The sequence below is a fragment of the Schistocerca americana genome, chromosome 9 (assembly GCF_021461395.2).
Source record: "Schistocerca americana isolate TAMUIC-IGC-003095 chromosome 9, iqSchAmer2.1, whole genome shotgun sequence".
In the NCBI taxonomy this organism is placed as follows: Eukaryota; Metazoa; Arthropoda; class Insecta; order Orthoptera; family Acrididae; genus Schistocerca; species Schistocerca americana.
Genome location: NC_060127.1, coordinates 72,439,140 through 72,459,487, shown reverse-complemented (window position 1 = coordinate 72,459,487; position 20,348 = coordinate 72,439,140). Strand labels below are relative to the sequence as shown.

General features: G+C 43.3%; 1 protein-coding gene across 1 annotated transcript in view; it reads left to right on the top strand.

Moving 5' to 3' along the window:
• Positions 1-4,001: 4,001 nt before the first annotated feature.
• Positions 4,002-20,348, top strand: part of LOC124551352 (luciferin sulfotransferase-like) — a 100,444-nt gene continuing 84,097 nt past the window's right edge. The window contains exon 1 of the mRNA XM_047126383.1: positions 4,002-4,069. The gene's annotated coding sequence lies outside the window, so the exon portion shown is untranslated. The remainder of the gene's footprint in view (positions 4,070-20,348) is intronic.

Sequence of the window (20,348 nt, the reverse complement as noted above, 5' to 3'; positions counted from 1 at the left end):
TTTGTGCGTCCCAATAATGGGTCAATGGCATGTTACACTATCATTTATTGTTGATGTGCCCTATTCTTGTATACACGTATTATACAGACAAGACTTGTACTTTACGTTCTTTATATCTGCTTTTTTCATGTTCTATTCGAATTTAAGGATCCAACAGGATAAAAACATGCCGCGTGGACTTACACTTGAAGAAATTCTAGCAGAACTAGCAAACCACCAAGAGAGTGACGACAGATGTACGACTAGATCCTGGAAATCATTTCATTGTGCCAAGTAAAACACAGAAGAGAGTAAAACACAGAAGAGATGTGTTTACTGCAAGGAAAAAAAAATTGTGATAGGTGCAATGTTGGTGTACACGACAAATGTTTTGCTTCATTTCATACTGAATAGACATTCAATAATATTACAACATTCTTTATTTATTGTTTGTGTTGTTTCTTACAATATTATGAATGGAGAATAAGGTTGTGAATTTGGATAGCACATTTGGCCAATGTTCCAAAAATGGGACGGTCTGTAGTTTTTGTTCTAATAAACTGACAATTTTCAAAACAACTTTTTATTCAATTAATCACTCAATGTAACGTATTGATGACACTTCCTGGCAGATTAAAACTGTGTGCCCAACCGATACTACTCGTGACATTTGCCTTTCGCGGGCAAGTGCTCTGCCTGGTTCGCAGGAGAGCTTCTGTAAAGTTTGGAAGGTAGGAGACGAGATACTGGCAGAAGTAAAGCTGTGAGTACCGGGCGTGAGTCGTGCTTCGGTAGCTCAGATGGTAGAGCACTTGCCCGCGAAAGGCAAAGGTCCCGAGTTCGAGTCTCGGTCGGGCACACAGTTTTAACCTGCCAGGAAGTTTCACATCAGCGCGCACTCCGCTGCAGAGTGAAAATCTCATTCTGGTAACGTATTTATGTATAAAAGTTTGCAAAAAATGATCCGATAGAGTTTTGGCCAGTAATGGATTAATTCCAGTCGTGCAGCCATGATCACTCCTTTAGAAAATTCTGGTATCTACAAAATTGTCTGCGATACTTGCTCCTCGTACTATATAGGACAAACAGGACGTGCCTTCACTACCAGATATAAAGAAGACTTGCTAAGAAAAAATGGCACTAGCCCCCAAAATTGGTCTTTTGCCGACCATCTTCTAATTACAGGTCATTCACCTAAAGCCATCCGCGATAGCAACATTTTGCACACCGAAAAGAAAGGGCGTAGACTAGATGTTCTAGAAGAATTAGAGATTTTCAAGCATTTTGCTCGAAAGGATAGCTTCATCCTTAACGAAAAGCTACAGCTACGTAACAAAATTTTTTTCTTCAGTATAAAGCCGATACTCGATATCTGACTTCGGATCTCCTTGTGCAGATTGCCGAAATATTCTTTTCCTTCTAAGGTAGTCCTACGTTTTTCAATTATCAAATGTTTCTTGGCTGCATTTCACGTCAATATCGCTTTCTACAAGTTGTCATTCAGTCCTATTTACATTTTCAAAATGACGTTTTCAAGTTTTATCTTACTGTTATAAGCTTTGAGGTAGACAAAAGGTCCGCATCTCGTGGTCGTGCGGTAGCGTTCTCGCTTCCCACGCCCGGGTTCCCGGGTTCGATTCCTGGCGGGGTCAGGGATTTTCTCTGCCTCGTGATGAATGGGTGTTGTGTGCTGTCCTTAGGTTAGTTAGGTTTAAGTAGTTCTAAGTTCTAGGGGACTGATGACCATAGATGTTAAGTCCCATAGTGCTCAGAGCCATTTGAACCATTTTGTAGACAAAATGTTACGTTGTATGCTATTATGAAACAAACATTGCTCCCCATTATGCACCAAATACTGTTTATTTATAATCATTTCTGCCTATATTTCAATGTGATGTACCCTAATTGTACGTACGGCTATTAGATGGCGCGCTTGTTGCAGTGCCATGTTCATCTGGCCGCATTTGTTAACGCGGGCACCTCAGTCCGTTTCGCAACCTGCACCACGCAAGTAACGAGCAGCCCTTAGTGGCTCGCCATCACAGTTTTCTTTATCTTCAATTTCTTTGTGATTAATTCCCTTTTGGCATATTTATTATTTTATAAATGACATATAAGCACTGCCAGTCTTTCACGACGATTCCGTACTTATATTCTACCATATATTTTTAGTCAATTCTGTGACCATGTTATAGAATGTAGACCATTCTTTGATTTAAATTCTGAATAAGACACTCCTAGCAGAGTCGAAACCAGGATAATTTGTTAAAAGTAGTGACCGAGGGCTGATTTTCTTTCAATTGTAACTATTTACGGTCTCTGAATGTACAGCCATGTACAAGATTTTGCACTCCTCAAATCTTTTCTCGTGAATCATCTGAGAAGCCGACCTCGGGGAAGATCAGTTTGGATTCTGTAGAAATATTGGAACACGTGAGGCAATACTGACCTTACGACTTATCTTAGAAGCTAGATTAAGGAAAGGCAAACCTACGTTTCTAGCATTTGTAGACTTAAGGAAAGCGTTTGACAATGTTGACTGGAATACTCTCTTTCAAATTCTGAAGGTGGCTGGGATAAAATACAGGGAGCGAAAGGCTATTTACAATTTGTACAGAAACCAGATGGCAGTTAAGAATCGAGGGACATGAAGGGAAGCAGTGGTTGGGAAGGGATTGAGACAGGGTTGTAGCCTATACCCGATGTTACTCAATCTGTACATTGAGCAAGCAGTGAAGGAAACGAAAGAAAAATTCGGAGTAGGAATTAAAATAAAATCTTTGAGGTTTGCCGATGACATTGTAATTCTGTCAGAGACAGCAAAGTACTTGGAAGAGCAGTTGTACAGAATGGATAGTGTTTTGAAAGGAGGATATAAGATGAACAGAAGCAAAACGAGGATAATGAAATGTAGTCGAATTAAGTCGGGTGATGCTGAGGGAATTAGATTAGGAAATGAGACACATAAAGTAGTAAAGGAGTTTTGCTATTTTGGGAGCAAAATAACTGATGATGGTCGAACTAGAGAGGATATAAAATGTAGACTGGCAATGGCAAGGAAAGCGTTTCTGAAGAAGAGAAATTTGTTAACATCCAGTATTGATTTAAGTGTCAGGAAGTCATTTCTGAAAGTATTCGTATGGAGTGTAGCCATGTATGGAAGTGAAACATGGACGATAAATAGTTTGGACAAGAAGAGAATAGAAGCTTTGGAAATGTGGTGCTACAGAAGAATGCTGGAGATTAGATGGGTAGATCACATAACTAATGAGGAGGTATTGAATAGGATTGGGGAGACGTTTGTGGCACAACTTGACTAGAAGAAAGGATCGGTTGGTAGGACATGTTCTGAGGCATCAAGGGATCACCAATTTAGTACTGGAGGACAGTGTGGAGGGTAGAAATTGTAGAGAGAGACCAAGAGATGAATACACTAAGCTGATTCAGAAGGATGTAGGTTGCAGTAGGTACTGGGAGATGAAGAAGCTTGCACAGGATAGAGCAGCATGGAGAGCTGCATCAGACCAGTCTCAGTACTGAAAATCACAACAACAACAACAACATCTGAGTCCATATGACATCTCCTTCAATTCGCTGTCCTTTTATACCTTCTGTTCGCAATACTACCCCCACCCACGTGTGTGCATACCGTTATCCCATGACTTCATTACCTCAATGGAAGTCACACGGCCTGGACTGTGATTGTGCACCCAGAGCAAACGAGTGGGACAATTACCCCAAGCTAGCGTCTTCATTCACAGAGGAAAATTACTGCGGCTGAATGGGGAAGCATTACAACACGCAGCAAACAAACACGTTTATGAGGCATCCTTGTTGACCGATAGTCTTTTGTTAGCCGCTCGTCTTTGTTTGATACGACGAGCGACGGGAGGGCTGGGGTATTAATTAGCGCTACGCTTGAGATACAATGTATGTGGGTGTTTTGTATGGCGTGAGATTCTGGGAGGCGGTATTTACTCGCGCTCGTAAATTTGCTACTTTGCCGCGATAAGATCTCTCGGGGTCATATTAAGGAACCAGAAGACGATTCACACCGGAGACCGACGGCGTTTCGTCGCATCAGTTTTTGGTGAGTGGAAACTGCAGTTTTCGCTAGCCCTGAAGAAGTGTGCTTCGATCTTTGGAACGTCTCGAATTATCCGTCTTTTCGATTTATTTATTAGTAATCAACCTCTGATCATGGATATGATATGGGTTTAGCCGGTTAGCCAAGGGCCTTGCCGCGGTGGTAACACAGGTTCTCTACATCTACATCAACATCCGTACTCCGCAAGCCACCTGACGGTGTGTGGCGGAGGGTACCCTGAGTACCTCTATCGGTTCTCCCTTCTATTCCAGTCACGTATTGTTCGTGGAAAGAAGGACTGTCGGTATGCCTCTGTGTGGGCTCTAATCTCTCTGATTTTACCCTCATGGTCTTTTCGCGAGATATACGTAGGAGGGAGCAATATACTGCTTGACTCCTCGGTGAAGGTATGTTCTCGAAACTTCAACAAAAGCCCGTACCGAGCTACTGAGCGTCTCTCCTGCAGAGTCTTCCACTGGAGTTTATCTATCGTCTCCGTAACGATTTCGCGATTACTAAATGATCCTGTAACGAAGCGTGCTGCTCTCCGTTGGATCTTCTCTATCTCTTCTATCGACTCTATCTGGTACGGATCCCACACTGCTGAGCAGTATTCAAGCAGTGGGCGAACAAGCTTACTGTAACCAACTTCCTTTGTTTTCGGATTGCATTTCCTTAGGATTCTTCCAATGAATCTCAGTCTGGCATCTGCTTTACCGACGATCAACTTTATATGATCATTCCATTTTAAATCACTCCTAATGCGTACTCCCAGATATTTTATGGAATTAACTGCTGCCAGTTGCTGACCTGCTATATTGTAGCTAGTTGATAAGGGATCTTTCTTTCTATGTATTCTCAGCACATTACACTTGTCTACATTGAGATTCAATTGCCATTCCCTGCACCATGCGTCAATTCGCTTGCAGATCCTCCTGCATTTCAGTACAATTTTCCATTGTTACAACCTCTCGATATACTATAGCATCATCCGCAAAAAGCCTCAGTGAACTTCCGATGTCATTCACAAGGTCATTTATGTATGTTGTGAATAGCAACGGTCCTACGACACGCCCCTGCGGCACACCTAAAATCACTCTTACTTCGGAAGACTTCTCTCCATTGAGACTGACATGCTGCGTTCTGTTATCTAGGAACTCTTCAATCCAATCACACGTCTGATAGTCCATATGCTCTTACTTTGTTCATTAGACGACTGGTTGCGGAAGTCAAGAAACACTGCATCTACCTGTGAACCCGTGTCTATGGCCCTCTGAGTCTCGTGGACGAATAGCGCGAGCTGGGTTTCACACGATCGTCTTTTTCGAAACCCATGCTGATTCCTACAGAGTAATTTCTAGTCTCCAGAAAAGTAATTGTACTCTAACATAATACGTGTTCCAAAATTCTACAACTGATCGACGTTAGAGATATAGGTCTATAGTTCTGCACATCTGTTCGACATCCCTTCTTGAAAAAGGTGATGACCTGTGCCCTTTTCCAATCCTTTGGAACGCTACGCTCTTCTAGAGACCTACGGTACACCGCTGCTAGAAGGGGGGCAAGTTCCTTCGCGTACTCTGGTATCCCATCAGGTCCAGCGGCCTTTCCTCATTTGAGCGATTTTAATTGTTTCTCTATCCCTCTGTCGTCTATTTCGATATCTACCATTTTGTCATCCGTGCGACAATCTAGAGAAGGAACTATAGTGCAGTCTTCCTCTGTGAAACAACTTTGGAAAAAGACATTTAGTATTTCGGTCTTTAGTCTGCCATCGTCTGTTTCAGTACCATTTTGCTCACAGAGTGTCTGGACATTTTGTTTTGATCCACCTACCGCTTTGACATAATACCAAAATTTCTTAGGATTTTCTGCCAAGTCAGTACATAGAACTTTACTTTCCCGTCAGATCACGGAAGTTAAGCGCTGTCGGGCTTGCCTAACTCTTGGATGGGTCACCAGCGAGGTCTGCCAAATGCTGTTGGCAAGTGGGGTGCACTCAGCCCTTGTGAAGACAGTTGAGGAGTTACTTGGGTGAGAAGAAGCGAACCGGTCACGAAAACTGACAACGGCCGAGAGAGCTATGCGCTGACCACATGTCCCTCCCTATCTGCATCCGATGACGCCTCAGGGTTGAGGATGACGCGGCGGCCGGTCAGTAATGTTGTGCTTTCAGAAGCTATTCACGATTTTTTGTTTTTGTCAGTTACATCTATATTTTTGGGTACATGCCTATGAGAAGCATACATACCTGTTTGTAGATTCCTATATCCGAACTCATTTACGAACAGGGGTTGCACAAAGATATGGAAATACCGAGAGAACTGCTTGTTTGAACATAAATGCAGATGCTACCCGAGCCTGTAGGTTGCGCTGTTGCACTGGATCACAAATTGCACGTGTACAATGTTCTCAACACGTTGCAAGTGTCAACCGTGATGAGAACAGTGTCACCGATACAGTGGCCGAGCGGTTCTAGGCGCTTCAGTCTAGAACCGCGCTGCTGCTACGGTCGCAGGTTCGAACCCTGCCTCGGGCATGGATGTGTGTGATGTCCTTAGGTTAGTCAGGTTTAATTAGTTCTAAGTCTAGGAGACTGATGACCTCAGATTGTTCAGTCCTTGTATTGTTTTCTTTCAATTGTTGCGAGCCAGCGATGGTGCAATACTGTTCGCTTTCAAGTCTACACGTTTATCAAAATCAGGTCCAGGAAACACTTTTGTGATCGTGGTTGCGATTTAGACGGCATTCGCGTAATTGTACTGATTAAGAGTTATCGTTTGCGAAAGATACAGGTTCGATTAAAACTGTGTGCCCTTTTGCGCGTATAATGAAAATATTCCTATCACGTCGCGTTACAAAAAGTAACATGCGAATCACAACCGTGGTCAAACGAAGAAAATGTATGATGACATAAATGTTCTTCGTTGTTATTCAGTTCAGGTTTAGATTAAACACCGCAATTTTCAGTCTTTAGAAATCACAAGACGATACACTTCAGAGATATTTGTTATGAATAACTTGTATTTATCTTTACTTATACAAGATGGTGAGTGTCCGCAAGGATTATCTCTCTCTCTCTCTCTCTCTCTCTCCCCTTTTTATAGCCTTTATACATTCACATTACATACATCGATTAAGAAACTTTTCTTTCTCAACCGACCAGTACGAGAACAAAATCCGCCCAGACAAAATGTCTTACATAGAATCAGTTGTTACTTAAGAATCATATATAGTTTCGTAGTACAAACAATGCTAATTTATCCCGTGCACTAGAAAGTCTTTGATTCACTGCGCACAAAAATTAAAATAATAAAATTATAATTACATTTTTAATATCGTCAATTCTTCTTTATATCATGAAAATAAGGTTTGACATCGTCGTAATATTATTTTTCATCGTTGTAGCACTATACCCCCCCCCCCCCCCCCCGTCTCACCTTTTTCTATTTGGTGACTCGTCGGCGACTTGCACGTCGATGACGGTCAGTTGAAATGATGGGGACGACATAAACACACCGAGTCCCCTAACAAAGAAACGTGTCCGACCTGGGACCCCACCACCTAAGGTCGCTGCACGCTAACCGTCAGATAAAGAGCTGGAAAAAACAGAGAAGAAGCAATGACGCAATTAAATTCGTTTCAGTTTGACTTCCGTTTCATTATTGACCTGACTCCTTTTTGAGTTGGTGGTGAAAGACTTGTATATTTGGATACCATTATACCATATTTGCCTAAGTACAAGACTCCAAACTCTTTAAGACAGTTTTTAGGAAAAAAATTATCACTTAATATATCCACTGGAAAACAATTAGAACACTATGTGCACGTATATAAAATATCTGGGCATTATAAATTGTCAAATTCCAAAGAAATCAGTTGCTGACAGGAGTGAAAAATACCGAACTATCAGTTTAATAAGTCATGGTTGCAAAATACTAAATTCTTTGCAGAAGAATGGAGAAACTGGCAAAAGCTGATCTCGGGGAAGATCAGTTTGGCTTTCGGAGAAGTGTAGGAACGCACAATGCAACACGACCCTACGAGTCATCTTAGAAGATAGGTTCAGGAAAGGAAAACCTACGTCTATAGCATCTGTAGGCTTAGAGAACGCTTTTGACAATGTTGACAGGAGTACCCTCTTCGAAATTCGGAAGGTAGCAGGGACAAAAAACAGGGAGCGAAAGGCAATTTACAGCTTGTACAGATACCAAACGGCAATTATAAGAGTCGATGGGCATGAAAGGCAAGCATCGTTTGAGGAAGGAGGGAGACAAGGTTGTAACCTATTCCCTGTGTTATTCAATCTGTGCATTGAACAAGCAGTAAAGAAAACAAAGCCGGCCGTTGTGGCCGAGCGGTTCTAGGCGCTCCAGTCTGGAACCGCGCGACCGCTACGGTCGCAGGTTCGAATCCTGCCTCGGGCATGGATGTGTGTGATATCCTTAGGTTAGTTAGGTTTAAGTAGCTCTAAGTTCTAGGGGACTGATGACCACAGATGTTAAGTCCTACAGTGCTCAGAGCCATTTGAACCATTTGTTCAGTCCCATAGTGCTGAGAGCCATTTGAACCAAAGAAAACAATAAAATATTGGAGTAGCAATTAAAGTTCAGAGAGAAGAAATAAAAACATTGAGGTTTGCCGATGACGCTGTAATTCTATCAGTCAGCAAAGGTCTTGAAAGAGCAGTTGAAGGGAATGGACAGTGTCTGGAAAGAACATAAGATGGACATCAATAAAAGCAAAACAAGTACAATGGAATGTTGTCGAAGTACATCAGGCGATGCTGAGGGAATTAGATTCGGAAATGAGAGACTTGTAGTAGTAAATAAGTTTTGTTATTTCGCTGGGAAAATAACCGATGACGGCAGGAGTAGAGACGATATAAAGTGTAGACTGAAAATGGCAAGAAAAGCGTTTCTGAAGAACAGAAATTTGTTAACATTAAATATAGACTTCAGTGTTAGGAAGTCTTTTCTGGATGTATTTGTCTGGGGTGAGCCATGTACGGAAGGGAACATGGACGATAAACAGTTTCGACAAGAAGAGAATAGAAGCTTTCGGGATGTGGTGCTACAGACGAATGCTGAAGATTAAACTGGTAGATTACGTAACTAATGAGGAGGTACTGAATAGAACTGGGGAGAAAATAAGTTTGTGGTACAACCTGACTAGAACAAGGGGTCGGATGTTAGGACACATTCTGAGACATCAAGGGGTCACAAAATTGGTACTGGAGCGACGCGTGTAGATAGGGAGACCACGAGATGAATGCAGTAAGCAGATTCAGAAGGATGTAATTCCAGTAGTTATTTGGAGATGGGGAGCCTTGCACAGCATAGAGAAGCATGGAGAACTGCATCAAACCAGTCTTCGGACTAAATATCACAACAACAACATAAGTATGATAAGGTGCTCACCTTTTATCTTTCGTCCGCAAAATTCATCCTTGGAGCCGCACGGGATTAGCCGGGCGGTCTCAGGCGCTGCGGTCATGGGCTGTGCGGCTGGTCCCGGCGGAGGTTAGAGTCCTCCCTCGGGCATGGGTGTGTGTGTGTGTGTGTGTGTGTGTGTGTGTGTGTGTGTGTGTGTGTGTTTGTCCTTAGGATAATTTAGGTTAAGTAGTGTGTAAGCTTTGGGACTGATGACCTTAGCATTAAGTCCCATAAGATTTCACAGACATTTGAAAATCATCCTTGGAATCGAAGGAAGAAATCCTTGAATCCACCATGTCAGAATCTGAAACCTCGTACAATAAATTATTATCTGTAACACCAAATGCATTGTTGATTCCATACTTCTAAAACAATTTAATCACTGTTTCAGTTTTTATAGAGCACCATGAAGCTTTGACCCACGTACAAACTTGGGAAATGCTATGCCTCTTACTCCTTCCTGGCGGTGTAGTTTCAAAATCTGCGGACTGCATCCATCTGCTCCACTTCTCTTTCGTAGGTCCCTTAAATGGTCTGTTTATAAATAGCTCTAATGTTTGAAGTAAACTAGCTAGCCCTCCTGGAACTGAGTCTTCATTTCATTCAGTCTGTTTTTAACGTCTTTTGTTCTGTGAGAATACAGTAAAACTGATTACTTACTGACAGGGCAGGTTTCTCCAGTAGGCCTCCAGGTCAGCTGGACCAAATTTTATTTGTCCACAATCTCTTTCCTCCTCAATCTATGCAATCTTTATTGCGTTAATGGACAAATACTACTTTCGGCAATTGTTCCTTAGGAAGCGTCTTTCTTTTAAGAATAAAAAAATGGGAGTAATTTTTTTCTGTCAGCACAGTGCGGGCTTTCAAGAAAAAAAAAAAAGGTGGCTGTAAACTACGTACCCTGACTCAGAGTTGAAATATTAAAAGTTTTGGCTGGTTTCGTTGTCTAGGGGCTGGGATACGTAGCTGCCGCATTACATGTCAAATACTGCTGAGTCTACAGTATACAATATGAATCGAATGGTCGAAGGTTCCTATCACTCCGCAATTGCGAATTTTGAATGTAACATAGAAATTTATAAATGAAAGACTGCAATTAAATAAAATCTGCAGGTACTATTTTAACGACTTTAAATGATAAGTACGATAGCAGAAATACCTTTAAGAATGCCCTTTATTACTGTAAAACACTTACTGGTGTCGATGGGCCAGCAATTAAATAAAATATAGGTTGAATAACAGGGAAACAATAGATTCCTACTTCACGTAATTAGTTATGAGCAACAACATCTCACGAGACATTCACTTCTAAACGCATACTACGTCTTCACTGCAGAAGCCATGGAAATCTCACAAGTGCACCTGTCGGCACTAGGAACTATTTCTATCTCCCGCGACCATGTGTAAACTGCTCAACACTCTGGAAGTATTTACCGCGACCGTCGGTTGCCCCTTCCCGTGCAGCACTCCCCCGTCTCGTACGAACCGATACTCCTCCCCCACTTCCATATAGTCTCTCCATTGGCTCCGGTAATTGCCTACTGTAGTAAGGAGCGCTGTGATTGGCTAGAGCGCTCCCGCCATGTCTTCAAGCCAATGCACACCTGCAAACATATTGAAAACACATACTAAATACTGGATTTACATTTAAATAACTTGAAATTAAATAAATATTCCTGTGGCTGGACCGTAAACACGCACTAACAAATATTATTAAATACATAAACAAATTAATTAAACATATATCAAAGGAATAGAAGCAAAAGTAGCTCAGTAGCCTAATGCCTCTGCGCTTTCTAAAACACAGTAAATATTTGACCAATTTCTTCATGAATAGTATACATCGGATATAAACAAAGACATAGACGAATAAATATATTTATAAGCATGCTGCTACCGTTTTTCGAGTAACTGTGGAGTCCTTATGGCCTGACGCGATCGATAGTAATCGGACACTTTGACCTCCAATAACTCATGTACTATTCAAGTTACATGCCTGTAATTCATACGAATTAAGTTTACACTAATAGCTTTCTACAGACATGTCGATCGAAAAAAAACTGATGAACCGTTGTTGGGTGTTACTTGTATAATTTACAGTCAGATTGTTTGTTGTTGTGGTCTTCAGTCCTGAGACTGGTTTGATGCAGCTCTCCATCCTACCCTATCTTGAGCAAGCTTCTTCATCTCCCAGTACTTACTGCAACCTACATCCTTATGAATCTGCTTAGTGTATTCATCTGTTGGTCTCCCTGTACGATTTTTACCCTCCCTGCTGCCCTCCAATACTAAATTGGTAATCCCTCTGTCTCAGAACATGTCCTACCAACCGATCCCTTCTTCTAGTCAAGTTGTGCCACAAATTCCTCTTCTCCCCAATTCTATTCAATACCTTCTCATTAGCTATGTGATCTACCCATCTAATCTTCAGCATTCTTCAGTAGCACCACATTTCGAAAGCTTCTATTCTCTTCTTGTCCAAACTATTTATCATTCATGTTTCATTTCCATACATGGCTACACTCCATACAAATACTTTCAGAAACGACTTCCTGACACTTAAATCTATACTCGATGTTAACAAATTTCTCTTCTTCAGAAACGCTTTCCTTGCCATTGCCAGTCTACATTTTATATCCTCTCTACTTCGACCATCATCAGTTATTTTGCTCCCCAAATAGCAAAACTCCTTTACTACTTTAAGTGCCCCATTTCCTAATCAAATTCCCTCAGCATCATCCGACTTAATTCGACTACATTCCATTATCCTAATTTTGCTTTTGTTGATGTTCATCTTATATCCTCCTTTCAAGACACTGTCCATTCCGTTCAACTGCTCTTCCAAGTCCTTTGCTGTCTCTGACAGAATTACAATGTCATCGGCGAAGCTCAAAGTTTTTATTTCTTCTCCATGGATTTTAATACCTACTCCAAACTTTTCTTTTGTTTCCTTTACTGCTTGCTAAATATACAGATTGAATAATATTGGGGAGAGGCTACAACCCTATCTCACTCCCTTCCCAACCACTGCTTCCCTCTCATGCCCCTCGACTCTTATAACTGCCATCTGGTTTCTGTACAAATTGTAAATAGCCTTTCGCTCCCTGTATTTTACCCCTGCCACCTTTAAAATTTGAAAGAGAGTTTTCCAGTCAACATTGTCAAAAGCTTTCTCTAAGTCTACATATCGCCTCACGTGTTCCAATATTTCTACGGAATCCAAACTGATCTTCCCCAAGGTCGGCTTCTGCCAGTTTTTCCATTCGTCTGTAAAGAATTCGCGTTAGTATTTTGCAGCCGTATCTTATTAAACTGATAGTTCGGTAATTTTCACATCTGTCACCATCTGCTTTCTTTGGGATTGGAATTATTATATTCTTCTTGAAGTCTGAGGGTATTTCGCCTGTCTCATACATCTTGCTCACCAGATGGTAGTTTTGTCAGGACTGGCTCTCCCAAGGCCGTCAGTAGTTCTAATGGAATGTTGTCTGCTCCCGGGGTCTTGTTTCGACTCAGGTCTTTCAGTGCTCTGTCAAACTCTTCACGCAGTATCGTATCTCCCATTTCATCTTCATCTACATCCTCTTCCATTTCCATAATATTGTCCTCAAGTACATCGCCCTTGTATAGGCCCTCTATATACTCCTTTACAGTCAGATACTAAACTTTAAACTAATAAAGATATTGAAAATCTGATTACACCACCAGAATCGTCACGCAAATAATGGTAATGTACCTGTTTCCTTTTAAGGTATCGTGAATCCTCTGGCTATTATTAATTTCTACATGAACTGTGAAATGTCTGCCATTATGGTTTCACAAAGTCCGCCATCTTTGGCACTGCCGGCATACAAATCTCCTTCAACATCACGAAGCACAGTTCTCGACACAGCGTCAGCATGGAATTCCCCGCCACGCAGTCAGCCTGGACCACGCGCTGGGGACTACCCCTCTTGCTCCAGCCATTGTTTGGCACCACATGGTTGCTGGCGCGCCAGAGCTTGCAGAGCCCCGTGCGGCCACGCCAACTCCGAATTTAGAATAATTTCAGGTCGCCACAACTCGCCCGCTACCTCATAACAGCAGGGTAAAACCACCGTGTAATGAGACTTTACTTACACGTAAGTTTTAACAATAAAGCATTTAGTGTTCTTGGAATCCACATTTCTGTTAGAAGGCACAGCAAAGGTTAGCAGAGTCTCGTCCATGTTTCCAATTTTTCCATGTCTTAATGGCAAGTAGATGAAATTCAACAATTTGTTCTTCCTACTCGGCTGACACCTTCTGTGATATTTTTGTCTTGGTCCGCATACGAAACCGATACCTTTTCATGAATCTTGAACACCATGATGTCCCAATTACATCGGCGATTCTTTTGTTATTGGATACTGTTTTGACTTTATGAATGATCATTTTCATAGAAACTGAAATTCCAGCTTGTCTTTTCTCTAAAATCCAAGAACGAACTTCTGCTTCAAGCTATAGCCATTTAACAGTTACAATTCGCAGAATATGTTTACTGCGATGTGCTTTCTTTAAAGCATCTTCCTGATTCCGCCAAGTTCTTATTATTTTATCAGTTACAGGTGGCCCATAATGCCTTTCTGTAGCCCCGTTTCCATGCTCGTCAGCAAATGCAATTTTTCAACCATAGTTTGCAAATAAAACCACAATATAGATACCACGCAAGTGGATCACCACACTAAACGCAATAACTGAAGCTTGAACGAACAATACAAAAACCGTTAGCGACGGCATAAGTGCATCCACTGGACTCTTCAGAATTGGAATGCTCGAAATTCGCAAGAAAGTTAACAATAAATTTCTTCAAGCCGCAACGTAGAAATTTTGAAGAAATGGAGCTTACAAGGTACGTACCTTAACTTGCTACCAGCGTATATGACACACCCAGCTTTTTGACCTATTTTCGAAGGAATAATGTGCAACTTATACGTCGACAAATACTGTCTTTCCTCTGTTTACGCATATTTTTGTAATGTGTGGTATAATCTGTGAGGGACTTTTGTTTCTTGTGTCATGGGATTGGCGATCGAGCATTTTGTTTAGAGGGTGTAACCGCTGCATTGTGAAACAAGTCAAACTAATTACGCATAGGCGTGCTAAGGGCCGGATTTTAAGCCGTTTGAAAAGTGGCCTACATCGCTCATTCACCTTTTCAAAAGAACTCTCATTGCTTGCGTCTGTAATTTAAAAATTGCGTGATATTCAGAGATATTTCCCCAGAAAATCAGGACATAGCCAATAACAGACTCAAAGAGGGCATGGTACACATGCTGTGAAGTGTCTACATTATTCAGGGTTATTACAAATGATTGAAGCGATTTCACAGCTCTACAATAACTTTATTATTTGAGATATTTTCACAATGCTTTGCACACACATAAAAAAACTCAAAGTTTTTTAGGAATTCTCAAATGTTTGATATGTGCCCGTTTAGTGATTCGGCAGACATCAAGCCGATAATCAAGTTCCTCCCACACTCGGCGCAGCAAGTCCCCATCAATGGGTTCGAAAGCATCGTTGATGCGAGCTCGCAGTTCTGGCACGTTTCTTGGTAGAGGAGGTTTAAACACTGAATCTTTCACATAACCCCACAGAAAGAAATCGCATGGGGTTAAGTCGGGAGAGCGTGGAAGCCATGACATGAATTGCTGATCATGATCTCCACCACGACCGATCCATCGGTTTTCCAGTCTCCCGTTTAAGAAATAACGAACATCATGATGTAAGTGCGGTGGAGCACCATCCTGTTGAAAGATGAAGTCGGCGCTGTCGGTCTCCAGTTGTGGCATGAGCCAATTTTCCAGCATGTCCAGATACACGCGTCCTGTAACAGTTTCTTCGCTCACTGCAGGCCGACCCGTTGATTTCCCCTTACAGAGGCATCCAGAAGCTTTACACTGCGCATACCATCGCCGAATGGAGCTAGCAGTTGGTGGATCTTTGTTGAACTTCGTCCTGAAGTGTCGTTGCACTGTTATGACTGACTGATGTGAGTGCACTTCAAGCACGACATACGCTTTCTCGGCTCCTGTCGCCATTTTGTCTCACTGCGCTCTCAGGCGCTCTGGCGGCAGAAACCTGAAGTGCGGCTTCAGCCGAACAAGACTGAGTTTTTCTACGTATCTGTAGTGTGTCGTGACCGTATGTCAATGAATGGAGCTACAGTGAATTTATGAAATCGCTTCAATCATTTGTAATATCCCTGTATTATGAATGAAAACATACACAACACTGGTGTAATACCCTACAATATTTATTATTGGCTACATGGTTCAAATGGCTCTGAGTACAATGGGACTTAACATCTAAGGTCATCAGTCCCCTAGACTTAGAACTTCTTAAACCTAACAAACCTAAGGACATCAGACACATCCATGCCCGAGGCAGGATTCGAGCCTGCGACCGTGGCGGCAGCGAGGTTCCAGACTGACGCACCTAGAACCGCTCGGCCACAACGGCCACTTATTTTCCTTTGCAAACAGGTTTCTGGCTGTTACGCCATCATCAGGTACAAAAATATATATATGTGTAGCTGTGAAATTTTGTGGGATCAAAGATTTTAAACTAGCGCCTTTACTGAGTACGGCAGCTTGATGCCAAACATGACCGTTGTTATTTACGACTAACACGAGAGGTATTATTTCAGTAAAAATGCGGTATATAACAGATGACCGTTAATAAAATACATGATGCATTATCTAATGAACTGTATAACAAATTACAACTCTTCTGAGAAGGGAATGTATTGAACAATAAAATTTGGTGACGTGTTCCAAGTCAGTTACTGAACAAAGTAATCTTGTCTTTATCAGGTTCAAAATTGGTTAGATATGGAAGTGAGATCAAGCAGGTAAGTGAGCAGCTGTGGTTATACAAAGCAAGTTTTTTTAACGAGGCAAATGAAAGTATAGTAGAAGAAATAAAAGAAAAATAAGGCACGCAAGTAGGAGTTATTTTCAACATGGTCCGACAGGAATGGTGAGTAGTATCTGCAGCTATAAATGGCGAGAAGGGGAACTGTGGCTGCTTATTCAGTTTTGGCATATCTTTATTAATTCTTCCTCCTTTTATGCATGTGATGTAGGTCTTCATGTTGTGCCTTGTAACTATGGCCTTCTTTAACCACGTGGTCTGCCAAATTAGTCTCCTAGGTTTCCAGCATCTATGGTGTTCCTTCAAGCAGGTGCATATTGTCCTCTTGGGCTGACCTATACAGGGTTTATCTCAATTAAAAGTGATTTTGTATATTACACTGTCTTCTAATCCCGAATTGCTATCTGTACACCATTGGGCAAAAATGTAGTCACATTGAGAGAGACTTTTTCGAAAAGTGGAACGTGCAAAATTTATTGAGATAGTGGATCGCGAACAGGGTAAAGAAGAGAGGAGGTGTATTCTGTGGTGTTCCTTCAAGCAGGTGCATATTGTCCTCTTGGGCTGACCTATACAGGGTTTCTCAATTACAAGTGATTTTGTATATTACACTGTCTTCTAATCCCGAATTGCTATCTGTATACCATTGGGCAAAATGTAGTCACATTGAAAGAGACTTTTTCGAAAAGTGGAACGTGCAAAATTTATTGAGATAGTGGCTCGAGAACAGGGTAAAGAAGAGAGGAGATGTATTTCTGTTTTTTATGCCATGTTTTTTTTTTTGTGGTTTTAGGGCGCACAACTTCAATGGTCATTAGCGCCCTGACTACTCTAAGAATGCACCGCGAGGCACAAGTTGACCACAACAACTAAAAGGGAAAACACGATAAAAGACAGACTGACAGGCATAGGATTAAAAAACAGCATCATCAAATGTCCTTAGCGAGGTGTGTCAAATTGATAAAACGAAGAACACGAGCAGCTGCTCGTGGGTCATCCGCTAAAATGGCATCGAAAGTATTTGGCAGGTTAAGATCGAGGCGCAGTGTGTTAAGATCTGGACAGGACATTAAAATGTGTCTAACCGTCAGCAAGTGCCCACATGGGCAGAACGGCGCCGGCGCAGCCGTCAGCAGATGGCGATGGCTGAACCGGCAGTGTCCAATTATTAACCGGGCTAAAACGACCTCCTCCCGCCGAGAAGGGCGTGAGGAGGACGTCCAAGCCACGGGAAGAGGTTTTAAGGCCCGAAGCTTGTTGTCGGTAAGTGCAGCCCAATCGGCATGCCACAGAGATAAGATGCGCCGACAAATCACCCTGCTAAAATCGGACGAAGGGACGCAACAAGAAGCTGTTCGAGGCTGGAGGACCGCAGCCTTGGCCGCGGCATCTGCAGCTTCGTTCCCAGGGACACCGACATGGCCCGGAACCCACATAAAGCTAACTGGAGAACCGACGTCCACCAGCTGCTGAAGAGAGCGTTGGATCCGGTGTACGAAAGGGTGAACCGGGTACGGATCACTGAGGCTCTGGATGGCGCTCAGGGAATCTGAGCAGATGACATAAGCAGAATGTCGGTGGCGGCAGATGTAAAGAACAGCCTGGTAGAGGGCAAAGAGCTCAGCTGTGAAGACCAAACAATGGCCATGGAGACGGTATTTGAAACTTTGTGCCCCGACAATAAAGGAACACCCGACCCCGTCATTGGTCTTAGAGCCATCTGTATAAATGAAAGTCATGTTGTTGAACTTCGAACGAAGTTCCAAAAAACGGGAGTGGTAGACCGAACCGGGGGTGACCTCTTTTGGGAGCGAGCTGAGGTCGAGGTGAACGCGGACCTGAGCCTGGAGCCAAGGTGGCGTGCGGCTCTCGCCCACTCGAAAGGTTGCAGGGAGGGAAAAAGTAAGGTGTTGAAGGAGGCGACGAAAGCGAACGCCAGGGGGTAGCAGGGCAGAGACATACAACCCGTATTGACGGTCAAGAGAGTCGTCAAAAAAGGAACGATAAGACGGATGGTCGGGCATTGACAGTAGCCGACAGGCATACCGACAAAGCAGTATATCGCGCCGGTAGGTGAGTGGCAATTCGCCAGCGTCAGCATGAAGACTCTCTACGGGACTGGTATAAAATGCTCCGATCGCAAGTCGTAAACCCCGATGTTGTATGGAGTTGAGGCGGCGTAAGATGGATGGCCGTGCAGAGGAGTATACGAAGCTCCCATAATCCAGCTTGGAGCGGACGATCGACCGATATAGACGAAGTAGGACGGTTCGATCCGCTCCCCACGACAGACCACTGAGAACACGGAGGACATTTAAAGAACGGGTACAACGGGCGGCCAAATATGACACATGTGGAGACCAGCTAAGTTTCCTGTCAAAGGTAAGGCCTAAAAATTTGATTGTCTCCACGATTGGGAGAGCAACGGGACCGAGTCTTAAGGACGGTGGGAGAAACTCTTTGTATCGCCAGAAGTTAATACAGACCGTCTTCTCGGCAGAAAAACGGAAGCCATTGGCGACACTCAAGGAGTAAAGACGGTCAAGAGAACGCTGAAGACAGCGCTCCAGGACACGTGTACATTGCGCGCTGCAATAGATGGTAAAATCGTCCACGAAAAGGGAGCCTGATACATCAGCTGGGAGGCAATCCATTATTGGATTGATCGCGATGGCGAAGAGAGCGACGCTCAAAACTGAGCCCTGTGGCACCCCATTCTCCTGGCGAAAGGTGTCGGACAGGACAGAACCCACACGTACCCTGAACTGTCGATCCATTAAAAAGGAACGAATAAAAAGAGGGAGGCGACCGCGAAGGCCCCATGTATGCATGGTGCGGAGGATGCCCGCCTTCCAACAGGTGTCGTAAGCCTTCTCCAAATCAAAGAAGACAGCCGCGGTCGGGCGCTTCCGCAAGAAGTTATTCATAATGAAGGTCGACAAGGTAACCAGATGGTCAACAGCAGAGCGGCGCCTACGAAATCCACATTGTACATTGGTAAGTAGGCGTCGAGACTCGAGCAGCCAAACCAATCGAGAGTTAACCATTCGCTCCATCACTTTACAGACACAGCTGGTAAGCGAGATAGGTCGATAACTGGAAGGCAAGTGCTTGTCCTTCCCCGGCTTAGGAATCGGGACAACAATAGACTCGCGCCAGCATGCGGGAACATGTCCCTCAATCCAGATGCGATTGTATGTACAAAGAAGAAAACCTTTACCCGCAGGAGAAAGGTTCTTCAGCATCTGAATATGAATAGAATCTGGCCCTGGAGCAGAGGACCGTGATCGGCCAAGTGCGTTTTCGAGTTCCCGCATGGTGAATGGGGCATTATAACTTTCACAATTCGAGGAGCGGAAGTTAGGTGGCCTAGCCTCCTCTGCCTGTTTGCGGGGGAGGAAGGCAGGGTGGTAATGAGCGGAGCTCGAAACCTCTGCGAAAAAGCGGCCGAAGGCATTGGAGACAGCCTCAGGGGCCACAAGGACGTCATTCGCGACCTTCAAGCCAGAAACTGGTGAGTGGACCTTAGTGCCAGATAGCCGGCGCAGGCTACCCCAGACAACAGAAGAAGGAGTAAAACTGTTGAAGGTGCTTGTGAAAGCAGCCCAGCTGGCTTTCTTGCTTTCTTTGATAATACGACGACACTGAGCACGTAATCGTTTATAATTGATACAGTTCGCCACTGTAGGGTGGCGTTTAAAAGTGCGTAAAGCACGTCGACGAGCACGTAAAGCGTCTCTACACGCTGCGGTCCACCAGGGGACCGGTACGCGACGTGGAGAAGAAGGAGGGTGAGGGATGGAATATTCAGCAGCAGCGAGAATGACTTCCGTGAGGTGTGCGACCTGACGATCGCAGCTTGTAAAGGTTTGATCCTGAAAGGTCGCCCTGGAAGAGAAGAGCCCCCAGTCTGCCTTGGAGATGGTCCAATTAGAGAAGCACGGAGAGGG